The sequence below is a fragment of the Anser anser genome (genome assembly GCF_964211835.1).
Source record: "Anser anser genome assembly, chromosome: 5".
In the NCBI taxonomy this organism is placed as follows: Eukaryota; Metazoa; Chordata; class Aves; order Anseriformes; family Anatidae; genus Anser; species Anser anser.
In genome coordinates, this window is record NC_139725.1 from 67214670 (window position 1) to 67231542 (window position 16873).

Below are 16873 nucleotides of genomic sequence, written 5' to 3' on the forward strand. Positions count from 1 at the left end.
GGTTGCACCTTGGTGAGTGTAGGGATGAGTTTTAAGTTGGTACAGCAGAGGGCCAGGCTCCGTTGTCCTGTAGTGTGTTTTGACCCATCAGCATAGCCTTTTGGTTTTCAGATAGCCTACTCAAGTACGTGATTTTTCCTGCAAGTGATGTTATTATATGGAATTTATTTTTGTTTTGGCGTGTGATCTGTTATGCTCCCAGATTTTTCTTTCTATATAAATAAAGGTTTGAGCTAATTCTAGCTGGAAAAATTTCAGTTACTTGCTTGGTCATATTGTCCTTTCAATATTCAAAGCTGCAGCAAAAGCATGGGTATTGTTGCTTCTAGAATCACCCCAGTTCTCTTGTCTGCAGTCTGCATGCTGTTGAGCTAAACCAGATTAAAGAAAAAACAAAAGAAAAACAAAAAACAAACAAACAAAACACAAAACCAAAAAAAACATCAAAAAACCCCACAGCTGCTGTGCTGCTTGTGCTCTTTCTACTTTCTTGTGCTTGCCACCTCCCCTTTCCCAGGTGATTGGGTTTGGGTGCTGGGCAGGGCCAAATGGTATATGAGCCCCAGGTATGCCATTAGAGAGTTCATTGTGCCTGGGCTGCTCTTTGGGGTAAGTGCTTTGCTTTCCTTCAAGTCAGTTGCAGGGTTCTTTGGGCAGGTTGGAGTCTATGGTTTTCTAGATTTTAAGTGCTTGGAAATCACTTACTAGAGGGATATTTAGCAGAGGTTGCTGGCTCACTTGTTTTTGGGATGGTGGGATCCACTTGTGTTTTTGGGTTATATTTGAATCTCTAGACGTATGAAGCCACTTGTGTAACTCTCCAGAGGACTAAAAAGAGCTTGATTACACACTACAAGAGGCTTGACCACGTAGGCGCAGTATTACCAAGAGACTGAGCAGGGTCGTATCAGAGTTACCTTTTTCATCTGTGAAGGGTAGGTCTGTGATCGGCGCCGCCCGGGCACATTTTGGCGCGGCGCCGCCCGGGCACATTTATCTTAGATCGAGCTAACGAGCAGCTGAAGTAAAGCAACTGGGAAGAGAGGTATTGCAGCAGGTACGCTGTGGCTGTGAGGTGCCTCAGGGGGTGCTTTTCTCTCGTCCCTGCAGGTGCTTGGTGCAGTCTTGTTTTGGTAGCAGGGGGCTCTAGGGGTGGCTTCTGTGCGAAGAATCTAGAAGCTGCCCCATGTTAGGTAATGGCCCCACTGCTGAGCGGAGCCAATAAGTGATGTTGTTTGCGCGTCTGTGAGAGCGTGTTTAAGACAGGAAAAAAAAAACAAAAAACCAAAGACGCTGTGCCATGCAGCAGCTGGGAGAGCAAGAGGAGTGAGGAACAGCCTTGCAGGCGCCAAGGTCAGTGAAGAAGGAGGGGGAGAGGTACTCCAGGTGCCGGAGCAGAAGTCCCCTGCGGCCTGTGGCGAGGACCATGGTGAAGCAGGCTGTCCCCCTGCAGCCCACGGAGTACCACGGTGGAGCAGGGTTCCATGCTGCAGCTGGTGGAGGAGGCCACGGTGGAGCAGGTGGACCTGCACTGATGGAGGCTGCGGCCTGTGGAAGACCCTTGCCGGAGCAGATTCCGGGCCGGACCTGTAGACCGTGGAGAGGAGACCACGCAGGAGCAGGTGAGCTGGCAGGAGCTGCTGCCCGTGGGGGACCCAGGTTGGAGCAGTTTGCTCCTGAGGGATGGACCCCGTGGTATGGACCTACATCTGGAACAGTTCTGGAAGAGCTGCTGCCTGTGGGAAGGCCATGCCAGATCAGTTGACCAAGGACTGCATCCTGTGGGAGGAACCCCACAGCACAGGGGATGAGGGCGTCCGAGGAGGAGTGGCGGCAAAGAAGCGCTATAGACTGACCATAAACACCAATCACCTGCACCGCTGGGGGGGAGAAGGTGGAAGAGGGTGGCTGGGGGGGAAGGTGCTTTTGGTTGCTTTCGTTTGTTTCTCGCTTCTCTACATTGCGTAGTAATAAGCAATAAATCTTTCTGTCTTTCTATGCTGAGTGTGTTTTGCTTATCACGATATTTACTGTGTAATCTCCTCATCCTTATCTCAACCCTTGAGCCCTTTTTCCTTGTATTTTCTCCCTGTCCTTCTTTGAGGAGGGAGAGGGAGAGAGCGGTTTTGGTGGAGCTCGGTCGCCTACCCCTGTAAAACCACCACAGGGGAAGATGTTCAGGTGTTTCCCTCTGAGGGTCTGAGGTGAGGCTGTTTGTCGCTGCAGTTGTCGCAGGCTGGTTGTCGCTGCAGTTTTTTTAACTACATCCAATAGAGTAAAATTCCAGTTTCTCTTTTAGAGGTGCTCTAGGTGGCTTCAGAGAACAGGTGGAAGCATCTACCACGTGGGATAGGTAAGCAGCTGAGGTAAAGGAGGGGATGAGAGTAACTGTCCTGAGGGTGCAGTGGCTTTTATTGCTGTGGTTGCTTTCTGTTCTGCTTATCAGGTGCCACAGGCAAGGTGGGCTGTGATAGTCTTTAGAATAGGAGCAAAGCAGGTCACTGGAATGCTGTTTGGTTCCTGAGAAAGGTGTTGCAGAGGAAAAAGGTGGTCTGGCGTGGCAGCTCCTGATGATGGTGGTCGTCTTCAGTAGGTGAAGCGGTGCCTGAAGCCCCATGCCGTGGAGCCTGAGCACGCCTCGCTGAGGATGAAGCCTGCTTTCCAGCAGTTCCCAAAACTGTGTTGAGGCTGAAATGGTGTGTCTGTGTTTGGGTTGGGGTTGCACCTTGGTGAGTGTAGGGATGAGTTTTAAGTTGGTGCAGCAGAGGGCCAGGCTCCATTGTCCTGTAGTGTGTTTTGACCCATCAGCATAGCCTTTTGGTTTTCAGATAGCCTACTCAAGTACGTGATTTTTCCTGCAAGTGATGTTATTACATGGAATTGGTTTTTTTTGTTGTTTTGGCGTGTGATCTGTTATGCTCCCAGATTTTTCTTTCTTTGTAAAGAAAGGTTTGAGCTAATTCCAGCTGAAAAAAATTCAGTTGCTTGGTCGTATTGTCCTTTCAATATTCAAAGCTGCAGCAAAAGCACGGGTATTGTTGCTTCTAGAATCACCCCAGTTCTCTTGTCTGCAGTCTGCATGCTATTGAGCTAAACCAGATTTAAAAAAAACAAAACACAGTAAAGAGAAACAAGAAACAAACCACCACAGCTGTTGCTCCTGCTCTCTTTCTACTTTCTTGTGCTTTGCCCCTCCCCTTTCCCAGGTGATTGGGTTTGGGTGCTGGGCGGGGCCAAATGGTATATGAGCCCCAGGTATGCCATTAGGGAGTTCATTGTGCCTGGGCTGCTCTTTGGGGTAAGTGCTTTGTTTTTCAGTCAGTTGCAGGGTTCTTTGGGCAGGTTGGTGTCTATGGATTTCTAGATTTTAAGTGCTTGGAAATCACTTACTAGAGGGATATTTAGCAGAGGTTGCTGGCTCACTTGTTTTTGGGATGGTGGGATCCACTTGTGTTTTTGGGTTATATTTGAATCTCTAGACGTATGAAGCCACTTGTGTAACTCTCCAGAGGACTAAAAAGAGCTTGATTACACACTACAAGAGGCTTGACCACGTAGGCGCAGTATTACCAAGAGACTGAGCAGGGTCGTATCAGAGTTACCTTTTTCATCTGTAAAGGGTAAGTCTGTAATTAGCCCTGCTGGGGCTACTGTGTGTGCATGGCTTTTTGGCATTTGTGGAGCTCAGTTGTGTTTTTTGTGTGTGTATGTTATTACTTTTTTTTTTTTCTTTTGAGAGCCAAATAGTGTGTGTGCTGAGCGTTGTTGGCAGGAGGAGGTGGGGAATTGTCTGGCAAGGGAGCTGTTCAGGACTGGTAGGTTTGGTTTCTAGGAGCGTGCAGCATCCTTCCTGTGCGATGCCACTGATTGTTGGGCAGGAACGTTCCAGCTCGTGTGTCTTAAACAACGTAGCTTGTGCAGTGTGTGTTGTGTGGCCCGGGCAGAGTTTGCCGCGGCGCTGTGAGCGAAGAATCTCAGCTCGAGCTGGTGAGCAGCTGAAGTAAAGGAGCTGGGAAGAGAGAGGTATTGCAGCAGGTACGCTGTGGCTGTGAGGTGCCTCAGGGTGTGCTTTTCTCTTGTCTCTGCAGGGCCTTCATGAAGTCTTGGACAGGGAAATCCCCGTGTCACGGAGCAGTGAGGGAAGGTGGGAGTTTTATCAGCCTGGTGATCCCTTATCTGAAGCGAAGGGAAGACATTCAGGTGTTTCCCTCTGAGGGTCTGAGGTGAGGCTGTTTGGGACAGAGGAGCAATGTGGCAGGTGGTCGCTTGCAAGCACAGTGGTCATTTTGTCCTTCTGTGTTCCCAGGTGGCATGGGTGATGGTGGCCGTTCCTTTCGAGCTTGGATCTAACTTGCAGGTACAGAGGCAAGTGGACTGCTGTTTTGAAACGAAAACATTAAATATGGGGTGACTTCTGTTGTTGAGGGATGGGTGCTAATGCTGTCAGCTGAATGTTTGTCTTCTGACTGTGTTTTCCTTTGTTCAGGCTGAAACGCAGTGTGCAGTACAGGACGTCACGACGCGAGCTACCTCTGGAGTGACTCTGGTGAGTGATGAACAGAGGTAGGTGTTATTTTTCGGGTGCGGTTGTCGCTGCAGTTTTTTTAACTATATCAAATAGAGTAAAATTCCAGTTCCTCTTTTGGAGGTGCTCTAGGTGGCTTCAGAGAACGGGTGGAAGCATCTGCCATGTGGGGTAGGTAAGCGGCTGAGGTAAAGGAGGGGATGAGAGTAACTGTCTTGAGGGTGCAGTGGCTTTTATTGCTGTGGTTGCTTTCTGTTCTGCTTATCAGGTGCCACAGGCAAGGTGGGCTGTGATAGTCTTTGGAATAGGAGCAAAGCAGGTCACTGGAATGCTGTTTGTTTCCTGAGAAAGGTGTTGCAGAGGAAAAAGGTGGTCTGGCGTGGCAGCTCCTGATGATGGTGGTCGTCTTCAGTAGGTGGAGCGGTGCCTGAAGCCCCATGCCGTGGAGCCTGAGCACGCCTCGCTGAGGATGAAGCCTGCTTTCCAGCAGTTCCCAAAACTGTGTTGAGGCTGAAATAGTGTGTCTGTGTTTGGGCTGGGGTTGCACCTTGGTGAGTGTAGGGATGAGTTTTAAGTTGGTACAGCAGAGGGCCAGGCTCCGTTGTCCTGTAGTGTGTTTTGACCCATCAGCATAGCCTTTTGGTTTTCAGATAGCCTACTCAAGTACGTGATTTTTCCTGCAAGTGATGTTATTATATGGAATTTATTTTTGTTTTGGCGTGTGATCTGTTATGCTCCCAGATTTTTCTTTCTATATAAATAAAGGTTTGAGCTAATTCTAGCTGGAAAAATTTCAGTTACTTGCTTGGTCATATTGTCCTTTCAATATTCAAAGCTGCAGCAAAAGCATGGGTATTGTTGCTTCTAGAATCACCCCAGTTCTCTTGTCTGCAGTCTGCATGCTGTTGAGCTAAACCAGATTAAAGAAAAAACAAAAGAAAAACAAAAAACAAACAAACAAAACACAAAACCAAAAAAAAATCAAAAAACCCCACAGCTGCTGTGCTGCTTGTGCTCTTTCTACTTTCTTGTGCTTGCCACCTCCCCTTTCCCAGGTGATTGGGTTTGGGTGCTGGGCAGGGCCAAATGGTATATGAGCCCCAGGTATGCCATTAGAGAGTTCATTGTGCCTGGGCTGCTCTTTGGGGTAAGTGCTTTGCTTTCCTTCAGTCAGTTGCAGGGTTCTTTGGGCAGGTTGGAGTCTATGGTTTTCTAGATTTTAAGTGCTTGGAAATCACTTACTAGAGGGATATTTAGCAGAGGTTGCTGGCTCACTTGTTTTTGGGATGGTGGGATCCACTTGTGTTTTTGGGTTATATTTGAATCTCTAGACGTATGAAGCCACTTGTGTAACTCTCCAGAGGACTAAAAAGAGCTTGATTACACACTACAAGAGGCTTGACCACGTAGGCGCAGTATTACCAAGAGACTGAGCAGGGTCGTATCAGAGTTACCTTTTTCATCTGTGAAGGGTAGGTCTGTGATCGGCGCCGCCCGGGCACATTTTGGCGCGGCGCCGCCCGGGCACATTTTGGCGCGGCGCCGCCCGGGCACATTTTGGCGCGGCGCCGCCCGGGCACATTTTGGCGCGGCGCCGCCCGGGCACATTTTGGCGCGGCGCCGCCCGGGCACATTTTGGCGCGGCGCCGCCCGGGCACATTTTGGCGCGGCGCCGCCCGGGCACATTTTGGCGCGGCGCCGCCCGGGCACATTTTGGCGCGGCGCCGCCCGGGCACATTTTGGCGCGGCGCCGCCCGGGCACATTTTGGCGCGGCGCCGCCCGGGCACATTTTGGCGCGGCGCCGCCCGGGCACATTTTGGCGCGGCGCCGCCCGGGCACATTTTGGCGCGGCGCCGCCCGGGCACATTTTGGCGCGGCGCCGCCCGGGCACATTTTGGCGCGGCGCCGCCCGGGCACATTTTGGCGCGGCGCCGCCCGGGCACATTTTGGCGCGGCGCCGCCCGGGCACATTTTGGCGCGGCGCCGCCCGGGCACATTTTGGCGCGGCGCCGCCCGGGCACATTTTGGCGCGGCGCCGCCCGGGCACATTTTGGCGCGGCGCCGCCCGGGCACATTTTGGCGCGGCGCCGCCCGGGCACATTTTGGCGCGGCGCCGCCCGGGCACATTTTGGCGCGGCGCCGCCCGGGCACATTTTGGCGCGGCGCCGCCCGGGCACATTTATCTTAGATCGAGCTAACGAGCAGCTGAAGTAAAGCAACTGGGAAGAGAGGTATTGCAGCAGGTACGCTGTGGCTGTGAGGTGCCTCAGGGGGTGCTTTTCTCTCGTCCCTGCAGGTGCTTGGTGCAGTCTTGTTTTGGTAGCAGGGGGCTCTAGGGGTGGCTTCTGTGCGAAGAATCTAGAAGCTGCCCCATGTTAGGTAATGGCCCCGCTGCTGAGCGGAGCCAATAAGTGATGTTGTTTGCGCGTCTGTGAGAGCGTGTTTAAGACAGGAAAAAAAAAAAAAAAAAAAAACAAAGACGCTGTGCCATGCAGCAGCTGGGAGAGCAAGAGGAGTGAGGAACAGCCTTGCAGGCGCCAAGGTCAGTGAAGAAGGAGGGGGAGAGGTACTCCAGGTGCCGGAGCAGAAGTCCCCTGCGGCCTGTGGCGAGGACCATGGTGAAGCAGGCTGTCCCCCTGCAGCCCACGGAGTACCACGGTGGAGCAGGGTTCCATGCTGCAGCTGGTGGAGGAGGCCACGGTGGAGCAGGTGGACCTGCACTGATGGAGGCTGCGGCCTGTGGAAGACCCTTGCCGGAGCAGATTCCGGGCCGGACCTGTAGACCGTGGAGAGGAGACCACGCAGGAGCAGGTGAGCTGGCAGGAGCTGCTGCCCGTGGGGGACCCAGGTTGGAGCAGTTTGCTCCTGAGGGATGGACCCCGTGGTATGGACCTACATCTGGAACAGTTCTGGAAGAGCTGCTGCCTGTGGGAAGGCCATGCCAGATCAGTTGACCAAGGACTGCATCCTGTGGGAGGAACCCCACAGCACAGGGGATGAGGGCGTCCGAGGAGGAGTGGCGGCAAAGAAGCGCTATAGACTGACCATAAACACCGATCACCTGCACCGCTGGGGGGGAGAAGGTGGAAGAGGGTGGCTGGGGGGGAAGGTGCTTTTGGTTGCTTTCGTTTGTTTCTCGCTTCTCTACATTGCGTAGTAATAAGCAATAAATTTTTCTGTCTTTCTATGCTGAGTGTGTTTTGCTTATCACGATATTTACTGTGTAATCTCCTCATCCTTATCTCAACCCTTGAGCCCTTTTTCCTTGTATTTTCTCCCTGTCCTTCTTTGAGGAGGGAGAGGGAGAGAGCGGTTTTGGTGGAGCTCGGTCGCCTACCCCTGTAAAACCACCACAGGGGAAGATGTTCAGGTGTTTCCCTCTGAGGGTCTGAGGTGAGGCTGTTTGTCGCTGCAGTTGTCGCAGGCTGGTTGTCGCTGCAGTTTTTTTAACTACATCCAATAGAGTAAAATTCCAGTTTCTCTTTTAGAGGTGCTCTAGGTGGCTTCAGAGAACAGGTGGAAGCATCTACCACGTGGGATAGGTAAGCAGCTGAGGTAAAGGAGGGGATGAGAGTAACTGTCCTGAGGGTGCAGTGGCTTTTATTGCTGTGGTTGCTTTCTGTTCTGCTTATCAGGTGCCACAGGCAAGGTGGGCTGTGATAGTCTTTAGAATAGGAGCAAAGCAGGTCACTGGAATGCTGTTTGGTTCCTGAGAAAGGTGTTGCAGAGGAAAAAGGTGGTCTGGCGTGGCAGCTCCTGATGATGGTGGTCGTCTTCAGTAGGTGAAGCGGTGCCTGAAGCCCCATGCCGTGGAGCCTGAGCACGCCTCGCTGAGGATGAAGCCTGCTTTCCAGCAGTTCCCAAAACTGTGTTGAGGCTGAAATGGTGTGTCTGTGTTTGGGTTGGGGTTGCACCTTGGTGAGTGTAGGGATGAGTTTTAAGTTGGTGCAGCAGAGGGCCAGGCTCCATTGTCCTGTAGTGTGTTTTGACCCATCAGCATAGCCTTTTGGTTTTCAGATAGCCTACTCAAGTACGTGATTTTTCCTGCAAGTGATGTTATTACATGGAATTGATTTTTTTTTGTTGTTTTGGCGTGTGATCTGTTATGCTCCCAGATTTTTCTTTCTTTGTAAAGAAAGGTTTGAGCTAATTCCAGCTGAAAAAAATTCAGTTGCTTGGTCGTATTGTCCTTTCAATATTCAAAGCTGCAGCAAAAGCACGGGTATTGTTGCTTCTAGAATCACCCCAGTTCTCTTGTCTGCAGTCTGCATGCTATTGAGCTAAACCAGATTTAAAAAAAAACAAAACACAGTAAACAGAAACAAGAAACAAACCACCACAGCTGTTGCTCCTGCTCTCTTTCTACTTTCTTGTGCTTTGCCCCTCCCCTTTCCCAGGTGATTGGGTTTGGGTGCTGGGCGGGGCCAAATGGTATATGAGCCCCAGGTATGCCATTAGGGAGTTCATTGTGCCTGGGCTGCTCTTTGGGGTAAGTGCTTTGTTTTTCAGTCAGTTGCAGGGTTCTTTGGGCAGGTTGGTGTCTATGGATTTCTAGATTTTAAGTGCTTGGAAATCACTTACTAGAGGGATATTTAGCAGAGGTTGCTGGCTCACTTGTTTTTGGGATGGTGGGATCCACTTGTGTTTTTGGGTTATATTTGAATCTCTAGACGTATGAAGCCACTTGTGTAACTCTCCAGAGGACTAAAAAGAGCTTGATTACACACTACAAGAGGCTTGACCACGTAGGCGCAGTATTACCAAGAGACTGAGCAGGGTCGTATCAGAGTTACCTTTTTCATCTGTAAAGGGTAAGTCTGTGATTAGCCCTGCTGGGGCTACTGTGTGTGCATGGCTTTTTGGCATTTGTGGAGCTCAGTTGTGTTTTTTGTGTGTGTATGTTATTACTTTTTTTTTTTTTCTTTTGAGAGCCAAATAGTGTGTGTGCTGAGCGTTGTTGGCAGGAGGAGGTGGGGAATTGTCTGGCAGGGGAGCTGTTCAGGACTGGTAGGTTTGGTTTCTAGGAGCGTGCAGCATCCTTCCTGTGCGATGCCACTGATTGTTGGGCAGGAACGTTCCAGCTCGTGTGTCTTAAACAACGTAGCTTGTGCAGTGTGTGTTGTGTGGCCCGGGCAGAGTTTGCCGCGGCGCTGTGAGCGAAGAATCTCAGCTCGAGCTGGTGAGCAGCTGAAGTAAAGGAGCTGGGAAGAGAGAGGTATTGCAGCAGGTACGCTGTGGCTGTGAGGTGCCTCAGGGTGTGCTTTTCTCTTGTCTCTGCAGGGCCTTCATGAAGTCTTGGACAGGGAAATCCCCGTGTCACGGAGCAGTGAGGGAAGGTGGGAGTTTTATCAGCCTGGTGATCCCTTATCTGAAGCGAAGGGAAGACATTCAGGTGTTTCCCTCTGAGGGTCTGAGGTGAGGCTGTTTGGGACAGAGGAGCAATGTGGCAGGTGGTCGCTTGCAAGCACAGTGGTCATTTTGTCCTTCTGTGTTCCCAGGTGGCATGGGTGATGGTGGCCGTTCCTTTCGAGCTTGGATCTAACTTGCAGGTACAGAGGCAAGTGGACTGCTGTTTTGAAACGAAAACATTAAATATGGGGTGACTTCTGTTGTTGAGGGATGGGTGCTAATGCTGTCAGCTGAATGTTTGTCTTCTGACTGTGTTTTCCTTTGTTCAGGCTGAAACGCAGTGTGCAGTACAGGACGTCACGACGCGAGCTACCTCTGGAGTGACTCTGGTGAGTGATGAACAGAGGTAGGTGTTATTTTTCGGGTGCGGTTGTCGCTGCAGTTTTTTTAACTATATCAAATAGAGTAAAATTCCAGTTCCTCTTTTGGAGGTGCTCTAGGTGGCTTCAGAGAACGGGTGGAAGCATCTGCCATGTGGGGTAGGTAAGCGGCTGAGGTAAAGGAGGGGATGAGAGTAACTGTCTTGAGGGTGCAGTGGCTTTTATTGCTGTGGTTGCTTTCTGTTCTGCTTATCAGGTGCCACAGGCAAGGTGGGCTGTGATAGTCTTTGGAATAGGAGCAAAGCAGGTCACTGGAATGCTGTTTGTTTCCTGAGAAAGGTGTTGCAGAGGAAAAAGGTGGTCTGGCGTGGCAGCTCCTGATGATGGTGGTCGTCTTCAGTAGGTGGAGCGGTGCCTGAAGCCCCATGCCGTGGAGCCTGAGCACGCCTCGCTGAGGATGAAGCCTGCTTTCCAGCAGTTCCCAAAACTGTGTTGAGGCTGAAATGGTGTGTCTGTGTTTGGGCTGGGGTTGCACCTTGGTGAGTGTAGGGATGAGTTTTAAGTTGGTACAGCAGAGGGCCAGGCTCCGTTGTCCTGTAGTGTGTTTTGACCCATCAGCATAGCCTTTTGGTTTTCAGATAGCCTACTCAAGTACGTGATTTTTCCTGCAAGTGATGTTATTATATGGAATTTATTTTTGTTTTGGCGTGTGATCTGTTATGCTCCCAGATTTTTCTTTCTATATAAATAAAGGTTTGAGCTAATTCTAGCTGGAAAAATTTCAGTTACTTGCTTGGTCATATTGTCCTTTCAATATTCAAAGCTGCAGCAAAAGCATGGGTATTGTTGCTTCTAGAATCACCCCAGTTCTCTTGTCTGCAGTCTGCATGCTGTTGAGCTAAACCAGATTAAAGAAAAAACAAAAGAAAAACAAAAAACAAACAAACAAAACACAAAACCAAAAAAAAACATCAAAAAACCCCACAGCTGCTGTGCTGCTTGTGCTCTTTCTACTTTCTTGTGCTTGCCACCTCCCCTTTCCCAGGTGATTGGGTTTGGGTGCTGGGCAGGGCCAAATGGTATATGAGCCCCAGGTATGCCATTAGAGAGTTCATTGTGCCTGGGCTGCTCTTTGGGGTAAGTGCTTTGCTTTCCTTCAAGTCAGTTGCAGGGTTCTTTGGGCAGGTTGGAGTCTATGGTTTTCTAGATTTTAAGTGCTTGGAAATCACTTACTAGAGGGATATTTAGCAGAGGTTGCTGGCTCACTTGTTTTTGGGATGGTGGGATCCACTTGTGTTTTTGGGTTATATTTGAATCTCTAGACGTATGAAGCCACTTGTGTAACTCTCCAGAGGACTAAAAAGAGCTTGATTACACACTACAAGAGGCTTGACCACGTAGGCGCAGTATTACCAAGAGACTGAGCAGGGTCGTATCAGAGTTACCTTTTTCATCTGTGAAGGGTAGGTCTGTGATCGGCGCCGCCCGGGCACATTTTGGCGCGGCGCCGCCCGGGCACATTTATCTTAGATCGAGCTAACGAGCAGCTGAAGTAAAGCAACTGGGAAGAGAGGTATTGCAGCAGGTACGCTGTGGCTGTGAGGTGCCTCAGGGGGTGCTTTTCTCTCGTCCCTGCAGGTGCTTGGTGCAGTCTTGTTTTGGTAGCAGGGGGCTCTAGGGGTGGCTTCTGTGCGAAGAATCTAGAAGCTGCCCCATGTTAGGTAATGGCCCCACTGCTGAGCGGAGCCAATAAGTGATGTTGTTTGCGCGTCTGTGAGAGCGTGTTTAAGACAGGAAAAAAAAAACAAAAAACCAAAGACGCTGTGCCATGCAGCAGCTGGGAGAGCAAGAGGAGTGAGGAACAGCCTTGCAGGCGCCAAGGTCAGTGAAGAAGGAGGGGGAGAGGTACTCCAGGTGCCGGAGCAGAAGTCCCCTGCGGCCTGTGGCGAGGACCATGGTGAAGCAGGCTGTCCCCCTGCAGCCCACGGAGTACCACGGTGGAGCAGGGTTCCATGCTGCAGCTGGTGGAGGAGGCCACGGTGGAGCAGGTGGACCTGCACTGATGGAGGCTGCGGCCTGTGGAAGACCCTTGCCGGAGCAGATTCCGGGCCGGACCTGTAGACCGTGGAGAGGAGACCACGCAGGAGCAGGTGAGCTGGCAGGAGCTGCTGCCCGTGGGGGACCCAGGTTGGAGCAGTTTGCTCCTGAGGGATGGACCCCGTGGTATGGACCTACATCTGGAACAGTTCTGGAAGAGCTGCTGCCTGTGGGAAGGCCATGCCAGATCAGTTGACCAAGGACTGCATCCTGTGGGAGGAACCCCACAGCACAGGGGATGAGGGCGTCCGAGGAGGAGTGGCGGCAAAGAAGCGCTATAGACTGACCATAAACACCAATCACCTGCACCGCTGGGGGGGAGAAGGTGGAAGAGGGTGGCTGGGGGGGAAGGTGCTTTTGGTTGCTTTCGTTTGTTTCTCGCTTCTCTACATTGCGTAGTAATAAGCAATAAATCTTTCTGTCTTTCTATGCTGAGTGTGTTTTGCTTATCACGATATTTACTGTGTAATCTCCTCATCCTTATCTCAACCCTTGAGCCCTTTTTCCTTGTATTTTCTCCCTGTCCTTCTTTGAGGAGGGAGAGGGAGAGAGCGGTTTTGGTGGAGCTCGGTCGCCTACCCCTGTAAAACCACCACAGGGGAAGATGTTCAGGTGTTTCCCTCTGAGGGTCTGAGGTGAGGCTGTTTGTCGCTGCAGTTGTCGCAGGCTGGTTGTCGCTGCAGTTTTTTTAACTACATCCAATAGAGTAAAATTCCAGTTTCTCTTTTAGAGGTGCTCTAGGTGGCTTCAGAGAACAGGTGGAAGCATCTACCACGTGGGATAGGTAAGCAGCTGAGGTAAAGGAGGGGATGAGAGTAACTGTCCTGAGGGTGCAGTGGCTTTTATTGCTGTGGTTGCTTTCTGTTCTGCTTATCAGGTGCCACAGGCAAGGTGGGCTGTGATAGTCTTTAGAATAGGAGCAAAGCAGGTCACTGGAATGCTGTTTGGTTCCTGAGAAAGGTGTTGCAGAGGAAAAAGGTGGTCTGGCGTGGCAGCTCCTGATGATGGTGGTCGTCTTCAGTAGGTGAAGCGGTGCCTGAAGCCCCATGCCGTGGAGCCTGAGCACGCCTCGCTGAGGATGAAGCCTGCTTTCCAGCAGTTCCCAAAACTGTGTTGAGGCTGAAATGGTGTGTCTGTGTTTGGGTTGGGGTTGCACCTTGGTGAGTGTAGGGATGAGTTTTAAGTTGGTGCAGCAGAGGGCCAGGCTCCATTGTCCTGTAGTGTGTTTTGACCCATCAGCATAGCCTTTTGGTTTTCAGATAGCCTACTCAAGTACGTGATTTTTCCTGCAAGTGATGTTATTACATGGAATTGGTTTTTTTTGTTGTTTTGGCGTGTGATCTGTTATGCTCCCAGATTTTTCTTTCTTTGTAAAGAAAGGTTTGAGCTAATTCCAGCTGAAAAAAATTCAGTTGCTTGGTCGTATTGTCCTTTCAATATTCAAAGCTGCAGCAAAAGCACGGGTATTGTTGCTTCTAGAATCACCCCAGTTCTCTTGTCTGCAGTCTGCATGCTATTGAGCTAAACCAGATTTAAAAAAAAACAAAACACAGTAAAGAGAAACAAGAAACAAACCACCACAGCTGTTGCTCCTGCTCTCTTTCTACTTTCTTGTGCTTTGCCCCTCCCCTTTCCCAGGTGATTGGGTTTGGGTGCTGGGCGGGGCCAAATGGTATATGAGCCCCAGGTATGCCATTAGGGAGTTCATTGTGCCTGGGCTGCTCTTTGGGGTAAGTGCTTTGTTTTTCAGTCAGTTGCAGGGTTCTTTGGGCAGGTTGGTGTCTATGGATTTCTAGATTTTAAGTGCTTGGAAATCACTTACTAGAGGGATATTTAGCAGAGGTTGCTGGCTCACTTGTTTTTGGGATGGTGGGATCCACTTGTGTTTTTGGGTTATATTTGAATCTCTAGACGTATGAAGCCACTTGTGTAACTCTCCAGAGGACTAAAAAGAGCTTGATTACACACTACAAGAGGCTTGACCACGTAGGCGCAGTATTACCAAGAGACTGAGCAGGGTCGTATCAGAGTTACCTTTTTCATCTGTAAAGGGTAAGTCTGTAATTAGCCCTGCTGGGGCTACTGTGTGTGCATGGCTTTTTGGCATTTGTGGAGCTCAGTTGTGTTTTTTGTGTGTGTATGTTATTACTTTTTTTTTTTTCTTTTGAGAGCCAAATAGTGTGTGTGCTGAGCGTTGTTGGCAGGAGGAGGTGGGGAATTGTCTGGCAAGGGAGCTGTTCAGGACTGGTAGGTTTGGTTTCTAGGAGCGTGCAGCATCCTTCCTGTGCGATGCCACTGATTGTTGGGCAGGAACGTTCCAGCTCGTGTGTCTTAAACAACGTAGCTTGTGCAGTGTGTGTTGTGTGGCCCGGGCAGAGTTTGCCGCGGCGCTGTGAGCGAAGAATCTCAGCTCGAGCTGGTGAGCAGCTGAAGTAAAGGAGCTGGGAAGAGAGAGGTATTGCAGCAGGTACGCTGTGGCTGTGAGGTGCCTCAGGGTGTGCTTTTCTCTTGTCTCTGCAGGGCCTTCATGAAGTCTTGGACAGGGAAATCCCCGTGTCACGGAGCAGTGAGGGAAGGTGGGAGTTTTATCAGCCTGGTGATCCCTTATCTGAAGCGAAGGGAAGACATTCAGGTGTTTCCCTCTGAGGGTCTGAGGTGAGGCTGTTTGGGACAGAGGAGCAATGTGGCAGGTGGTCGCTTGCAAGCACAGTGGTCATTTTGTCCTTCTGTGTTCCCAGGTGGCATGGGTGATGGTGGCCGTTCCTTTCGAGCTTGGATCTAACTTGCAGGTACAGAGGCAAGTGGACTGCTGTTTTGAAACGAAAACATTAAATATGGGGTGACTTCTGTTGTTGAGGGATGGGTGCTAATGCTGTCAGCTGAATGTTTGTCTTCTGACTGTGTTTTCCTTTGTTCAGGCTGAAACGCAGTGTGCAGTACAGGACGTCACGACGCGAGCTACCTCTGGAGTGACTCTGGTGAGTGATGAACAGAGGTAGGTGTTATTTTTCGGGTGCGGTTGTCGCTGCAGTTTTTTTAACTATATCAAATAGAGTAAAATTCCAGTTCCTCTTTTGGAGGTGCTCTAGGTGGCTTCAGAGAACGGGTGGAAGCATCTGCCATGTGGGGTAGGTAAGCGGCTGAGGTAAAGGAGGGGATGAGAGTAACTGTCTTGAGGGTGCAGTGGCTTTTATTGCTGTGGTTGCTTTCTGTTCTGCTTATCAGGTGCCACAGGCAAGGTGGGCTGTGATAGTCTTTGGAATAGGAGCAAAGCAGGTCACTGGAATGCTGTTTGTTTCCTGAGAAAGGTGTTGCAGAGGAAAAAGGTGGTCTGGCGTGGCAGCTCCTGATGATGGTGGTCGTCTTCAGTAGGTGGAGCGGTGCCTGAAGCCCCATGCCGTGGAGCCTGAGCACGCCTCGCTGAGGATGAAGCCTGCTTTCCAGCAGTTCCCAAAACTGTGTTGAGGCTGAAATAGTGTGTCTGTGTTTGGGCTGGGGTTGCACCTTGGTGAGTGTAGGGATGAGTTTTAAGTTGGTACAGCAGAGGGCCAGGCTCCGTTGTCCTGTAGTGTGTTTTGACCCATCAGCATAGCCTTTTGGTTTTCAGATAGCCTACTCAAGTACGTGATTTTTCCTGCAAGTGATGTTATTATATGGAATTTATTTTTGTTTTGGCGTGTGATCTGTTATGCTCCCAGATTTTTCTTTCTATATAAATAAAGGTTTGAGCTAATTCTAGCTGGAAAAATTTCAGTTACTTGCTTGGTCATATTGTCCTTTCAATATTCAAAGCTGCAGCAAAAGCATGGGTATTGTTGCTTCTAGAATCACCCCAGTTCTCTTGTCTGCAGTCTGCATGCTGTTGAGCTAAACCAGATTAAAGAAAAAACAAAAGAAAAACAAAAAACAAACAAACAAAACACAAAACCAAAAAAAACATCAAAAAACCCCACAGCTGCTGTGCTGCTTGTGCTCTTTCTACTTTCTTGTGCTTGCCACCTCCCCTTTCCCAGGTGATTGGGTTTGGGTGCTGGGCAGGGCCAAATGGTATATGAGCCCCAGGTATGCCATTAGAGAGTTCATTGTGCCTGGGCTGCTCTTTGGGGTAAGTGCTTTGCTTTCCTTCAGTCAGTTGCAGGGTTCTTTGGGCAGGTTGGAGTCTATGGTTTTCTAGATTTTAAGTGCTTGGAAATCACTTACTAGAGGGATATTTAGCAGAGGTTGCTGGCTCACTTGTTTTTGGGATGGTGGGATCCACTTGTGTTTTTGGGTTATATTTGAATCTCTAGACGTATGAAGCCACTTGTGTAACTCTCCAGAGGACTAAAAAGAGCTTGATTACACACTACAAGAGGCTTGACCACGTAGGCGCAGTATTACCAAGAGACTGAGCAGGGTCGTATCAGAGTTACCTTTTTCATCTGTGAAGGGTAGGTCTGTGATCGGCGCCGCCCGGGCACATTTTGGCGCGGCGCCGCCCGGGCACATTTTGGCGCGGCGCCGCCCGGGCACATTTTGGCG

General features: G+C 50.3%; 1 long non-coding RNA gene across 1 annotated transcript; it reads left to right on the forward strand.

The window, feature by feature from the left end:
• Window positions 1–795: 795 nt before the first annotated feature.
• On the forward strand, window positions 796–6822 carry LOC310900339. Its single transcript, XR_014585052.1, has 2 exons — window positions 796–1045; window positions 6756–6822. It is a non-coding gene; the product is annotated as an uncharacterized lncRNA (long non-coding RNA).
• The last annotated feature ends 10051 nt before the right edge of the window (window positions 6823–16873 follow it).